Raw genomic sequence first — 6641 nt, forward strand, 5'->3', positions numbered from 1 at the left:
GGAATAATAGAGATTGCAAATAGCATATGTACATACATGGACTTCATCCCTTCTGTCTATAATCATGCGAATTACCTGTCCGTGTGCGAGATACGAACATGCGAATTAACTGAAACGTTGCAACCAGAATCCGCAACGTATCTCGGAGAGATTTAGCGCCGATAAATGTTGAAGTTGTGTGGTGTAAGCGATTTTTAACAAGTGGAAAACTTTGCCCCCGAGGTCTAATTAGTTCCACCAGCGCTTTCAGCTTCGGCGAACAGCTCGGTTTTAGTTATCTTTGTTTTTGTTCATAGCTGTGCTCTCTGTGCATTTCTTTGCCAGACTTCCTTTTTCATTCCGCATTTTCCACTTTGTTTCATTTTTTTCTCGTTCGATTCTATTCGCATTGCGAAAATCCTTTGTCGTGAAAGACGATATTAAAAGCGTCCTTTGTTTAGATCTAATTAAAAGAGAGATACTTTTAATATGTCGCTGATTATGTACATATATCACGTGTTATCCGAGTTGTGCACAATTTATTTTGAACATTGTTAGCTACATATAATCTTATGAAGCCTTCAAGATATAGTATATTCTATCCTGTACTACCGCTGAAATAATATGTAGATTGTATTTCTATCGTTAAAAACGTAATGAAATCTACAATAAAAAAATCGGGCACGAACATATGCAAACATCTAATACTATAATATAAACCAATGTAAGTATATATGTAATCTTGAACTCTACTAAGATTCGACAACTAGTCTGACATTAAAATGCATATTTCTGGGTCACCCCACTTGTCGATTTCCTTTTGCTATTTAAATTTGAAAACTTTCTTGTATCCGTTCGTAAAATTTGCCCTAAAAAGTTTTTGTCAACCCTAGATTCTAATTTTATCTTACATATGTACATACATATACTGCTCACTTCTTCATGGTAAACGGACATTCTTGACGAGTATATAAAAATTTATAGATATTTGATATTACATAAGTTAGTTCTTGGTTTGAGCTACACCTTTATAGCATAATTTTTTTCTTTTTCAAGATATCCTTCTATTTTTCTGCCAAACGCAAACTTAAAATTAAGTCCTTGTTTTATTAAAACCTACGATTTTAATATAAAGTTCTGCAAAACTAATTTTTTTTAAATGTATGAAAATTTAAGAAGATTAGTCTGGCCTCCATTTTTATATTTGGCAAAATTTCCATTAACTTTTTAACTTTTGCAATCTTTAACTATGAAATATTCTCCAACTATAGACAACCTACATGTCTGTGTTTAATATTTATTCTATATTATTATTGCAGAATTATGACAAATATATGATTTATAAAATATTTTATTACAGATACATAAAAGATTATTCACATTGCTGGTAACATGTACAAATATACCACAAGATTTAGTATATAAAAAGTAAAAAAGGAAAAAATCAACGAGATAGGTCTGAGGATCTTCGGCAAATTCCGCGGGAACTTAAGTCGCAAAGGCGAGTATTTCAAGCATGCTAAAGGTATACCTTTAATAATTGACTTGGGATAAAATTTATATATTTTTTATTTCGTTCGAATTAAATACATTTGGGACGAACAATGTAAAGTTATCTTAATAGTACTAAAAGCTCATTGAAATCATTGAAAAAAAATCACATCAAAGAACGTACATATAATTTTTAATCATTTCAACTACATATTTCCGAAATTGATTTCGTTTTATTTTTTATTAAATGCAAATAAGGATGATATTAATTAGTATTCAAAACATATCAATGTACTTGCGTATGTATAAGTCAATGTTATCTCAAATCTAAGCATCATTATCAGACTACCAATACAATTTTGAACATTTAATGTTCAGTAAAAGCTATTTTAATATCCGATATTATACATATATAATATAATATTAAAGACTTCCTTTTTAATTTTATAACGATAGATAGAACGTTTATAATTAAAATATGTGACGTAAATTAGATAAAATGAACACGGGCGGTCATCTCCATACGATTACATATATTTCCATTTTTATGGCTTTTTTTAAAACGATACGATCATAAACTCGTTTACGAAATCGCTTTACATTAATTACTGTAAAATTGTGAACTTGAATGAATCTCTTTTCCCACAATTTTATGGGAAATGATTATTGATGTGGAACGTTGAATTTTGTCGAATCTTATCATTTCGTACCAATGTTGGGAACCAAAGAGTTTTACTGCTCTATATTGATGTATTTATGCATATGAATGATATGTTCGTATATATAGGTATGTATATATACAGGTAAATTTGATTCTTGGCAAGGTCATCACGAGCAAGAGACCGAAACGAACAGAAGAATCAACAGTACAAAAAAATTTCGAGAAATTCGCCTTCGATGGGACAAAAGGACACGTCATACAATGAGCTTTCGAGGATATGTGATTAAGAGTGGATAGTGAGCACCCAAAATCTGTCCTGCGGGAGCTTTGCTTTCCGAAGTTTGAATAATGATTTTTTTCCCATCCCCCAACCCACATTATCTTTTTATTTCCATAGTACAATGGAAGTTGCGCGCTCTCTTCTCACACAGAAGAATTTTGTGAATGGATGAATAGTTTCACTTCATAGTACAAACTGGCGACGAACAAAAGGATACGAAGGGCCTCCGGTACTTTGGAGTGAAGTTTTTGTTGTTTTTTTTTTTTTGGAGCATTTTTTATAACTGAATTCTACCTTTGCTTTGGGGCGGATGTTGCTCATTCCGAAGACGAGTTGTTTAATTTTGTGCCCCAAAGTTGAGTGCTCGCAATTCATATCAATTTACACCTGGCCAATGACTGAATGTTATGCAAATTATTAGGACAAACTATTACTACAATTCCAATCATAAAAAAAACATCGAAAAATAGAATTTCTAAATAAATATTATTTTTTTAACAACAAAACATTGAAACTTTCTTTGAAGTTCCATATTATACAAACATTATTTCATTAGGATTTGGGAATTGACGTATGGATGCGAAACTTAGACATTGAATGTCAAAATGATACCAATGCAATGAAAGAAGTATGGCACATTGTAATATGTTTAGTGTATCAAGCAGAGATGCTAAAGAATATGTTGAAGTTTCAATGATGTGCTCGAATTGTTCCCAAGATATTGTACATAAAAGAGGGCAACGAAGTTCATAAAAAGACGATTGTTGCTCAAAACAGACATTAATAGTGATTGAGAACGAACAGTTAATATTAGTAATAGACAGTGATTATATATATATACATACATATATGTTATATAAAATGTCAAAATTAATCTAATCTAATGAAAAATATATAGTAATTGCGTATTGGGTTGGTCAATGCACTATTTTTGACAGTCTTTGACGAAAAACTTCACACTGCACACCGTTAAGAAAGTTGTTAAGCCGTTAATAAGTTGGGTATGTTTCCGCTAGAAAGGCGTATCTTACGCCAGTTACGGCAATCGTAATTAATCTCTGCCGAATTTAATTATTCAGTGCAAGTAGAGCGGAAAATAGCGTAAGCATATTGAGGTGATCGCGTTGGTTTGAAAAGTCACATTATGATTTTTTTACTCGGAAGTCAAAGTTTGAAAGGTGTAATTATATAATTTTAATAAAGTTTGGGCTTGTGCCGAATAAACAAAAAATCACATTCAATAACGATCGTATACCAAATAAGTTGGAATACATGTAAAAATATGTCAATGAGATTCGATGTCATTATTAAATACAAAAAAATTAAATTGTCTTACATTTAGGTATGCAAATTGGAAAACATGTCAATGTTAAAACGATCGCTGTTTGTTGAATCAATTTAGTATATATTTTAGTCACTTTATTGAACGTTATAGTTGACGCGGGTTTGTGTCTTACTCGCCCGTTTGAGTCATCAAATTAAATTGGAATTCAAAATATAGACGTTATGTAATTTAAATGACAAGATAATTTCATCGTAGAATTAAAAAAAAAGCATTTCGATTTCAATCTATAAAAATGATAATAAATATTTAATTAATGCGACCCTAGATTCGTTCTTCGATAATAAGAGATGTGATCACATGTGAGAATGTATATAATAATTAGTACACAAAAAGAGTAATAAAAATCTTTTCAAAATTTAATAATCGCTAAATTCGAAGATCGCGTGCATTCGATGCTGTATTTTTTTCCTTCCGAAATTACTATTGAACTTCGAATGAAGAGCGCCAATTTCGAACATGAATAAAACATGAGATAAACAAGAAGCTGATGTTCGACATGAGCTATAATGATAATGAAAGGCACAAAAGGCGAATTAGCCACGTGCCTTTCAACCCAACTCAATTGGTTATTATAATAATTTAATTTGCCATAATCAAATCCATCATAATAATAGTACAATCATAAAATTATGTCTGTATATTCGAAAGGAATAAACAGATCGATTACGCATATTCAAGACTGTCTGTCTAGTGCCAGTTGTGCAAAGTTCGCATAATATGATAGAAATTGCACTTTGTGGTCTGTTTCATTGACGTGAAGATAAGACCCGTCTCTAATCAGTATAATATTAATATTAACATTTTATTTTTCACAATATTAGTCATAAACTTCGCCGGAATTCAACCTCGCATATCAATCCGACGACCATGCATACATATACATTTGTATATTTGAATTGCTTAACAAAAAACAATGTAAACATGTTTGTGCATGATTAATCCGAGCAGAACGTAGGTTTGTATACGCATGACTCAGATAGTGATTCAAATTTTCAAACATACTCTTCCGTGGCGATTGCGTAAAAAATAAAATCAGCATTTCGCAAAACGAATGGGCGATTGTACCGAAAAGTGTTAAACTTCCATCATCTTACGCTCTGATAATTGACGTGTTCAAAAGTTAAGGATGCATGTCCGTTATTTCTGACTGATAAAATATGAAGTTTGTTATTCTTATAATAAAGTGAAATACATGCACAGTGGTTTTATCACATAAAAGCCTTAAGACAGGTTTACTTATAAGCGAATGTTCACAGCTTAAGAATAAAGGGGGATGTTGATCTTTTTGATCGAATTTAAATAAGGCTATGTACATATTTATACATAACTTATAATGCCTATCATTTATATAACTTAAATGATATCAGAAGATAAAATTGACAAGTCAAATATAATTTTATTATAAGATAATACGTTATTGTTTAATAATTTGCTTAAGAGATGGATTAGTTTAAGTTAGTTTGGAGTCTCGTAAGTATTCATAATGAAAATTTTCCATATGAAAATTTAACTTATAACTACAATAATTACAATAAGATGTATATATGTATATATTCTTCATGTATAAACACTTAATTATCAACTAAACACAATAATTTGCTTAAGATCGTTGATTCTACATAGTTAAAAATAAAATACATATGTACGTCGTTAACTTATTTTGAAAGGGTTCTAACTGCACCTGTTCCAACTGTTAGAACCTTTTCAAAATAAGGTAACGATATGTATAAAATATATTATGAATATTTATATGAATATCGTAAATAGGTTTTTGAGCTTTTTTCCTACTATACTGTATTCACCAAAATTAAAATAAGATTATAGTATACGTATATATGCAGATTGTATGTAGATAGGAGATATGTATATATGTTTGGAGATAGGAGATGGTATAATTTATAAACAACTTCAATGTTTATATTTGCTTAAAGAGTATTGTACATAGGATGTGAGTCATACCACATAACAAGATACTGATAAGAAAAATAGCGTATAAAACAGATACTGATCACTTGATCAGTAGCTATTAAAATTGTGTTGTGAACATAATATGTACATATATGAACAATAGAAAGCATTTAAAAACCGAAATCAAACATCATGGAGTAGATGCCGAGAATGGGCTGAGCTCAGAGTGGACTCTCGAATAGAGGAGGCAATTTACAGAAAAGTGTACTGAAAATCGATTAAAAGATGGGCGTTTCGAAAAATCGGATCAATTTCGTCTTGCTGTGAGATTAAATTGAAAATAAACGAGTCTGAAGACTTCGACCACAAATCGTAAAAGAAAAAAACGGACGAAAACACAATGCCGACGATGAAAAATAAACAAAAAGCGAGGTCACTCTCAGAGAGAGAGAGATATTTGACCACAGTTCTTCAGGATGCGCCGAGGATTCCTTTACCGATTTTTTATTTAATTTTATTTTTAATTTGGAATTTTATTGTTTGGCAATGTTCGTTGGAGGTACTGGGTGTGATATATTTATTTAGTATGTATGTACCTGCTTCGATGTGAACTTATCCTTTGGCACAAAAACACACTATACCGATGACAGACACGATTGACACGGTGACACGACAGTGACACGACACGCGCACTCTGGCACTGGCACGCAGCGCTACTGGTGCCCTCGGGCCAACCGCGTCTGCAACACCTGCTACCACTGGGACTTGCAGTGCGCTCACACTCTCGTGGCATCGCGTTTTTTCAATGTTCGATGATACAAGAGCGAAAAAAGGTGCAAGGAAGGCCACAAGGCAGATGGGTAGATGGAATTAGAATTATGGGTGGATGCAGTGGTGTAGTCTATATATGTATATAAAAATAATTGTTTGTCTGTCTCTCTGTCTGTCTCGAATAGGCTCCTAAACAACTGAACCGA

General features: G+C 31.9%; 1 protein-coding gene across 1 annotated transcript in view; it reads right to left on the reverse strand.

The window, feature by feature from the left end:
• The window catches only part of LOC143914354 (MOXD1 homolog 1-like), a 65565-nt gene extending 59183 nt beyond the window's left edge, over positions 1-6382 (reverse strand). The window contains exon 1 of the mRNA XM_077434545.1: positions 6261-6382. The gene's annotated coding sequence lies outside the window, so the exon portion shown is untranslated. The remainder of the gene's footprint in view (positions 1-6260) is intronic.
• Positions 6383-6641: the final 259 nt, after the last annotated feature.

This window comes from Arctopsyche grandis, chromosome 7 (genome assembly GCF_051622035.1).
Source record: "Arctopsyche grandis isolate Sample6627 chromosome 7, ASM5162203v2, whole genome shotgun sequence".
NCBI lineage: Eukaryota > Metazoa > Arthropoda > Insecta > Trichoptera > Hydropsychidae > Arctopsyche > Arctopsyche grandis.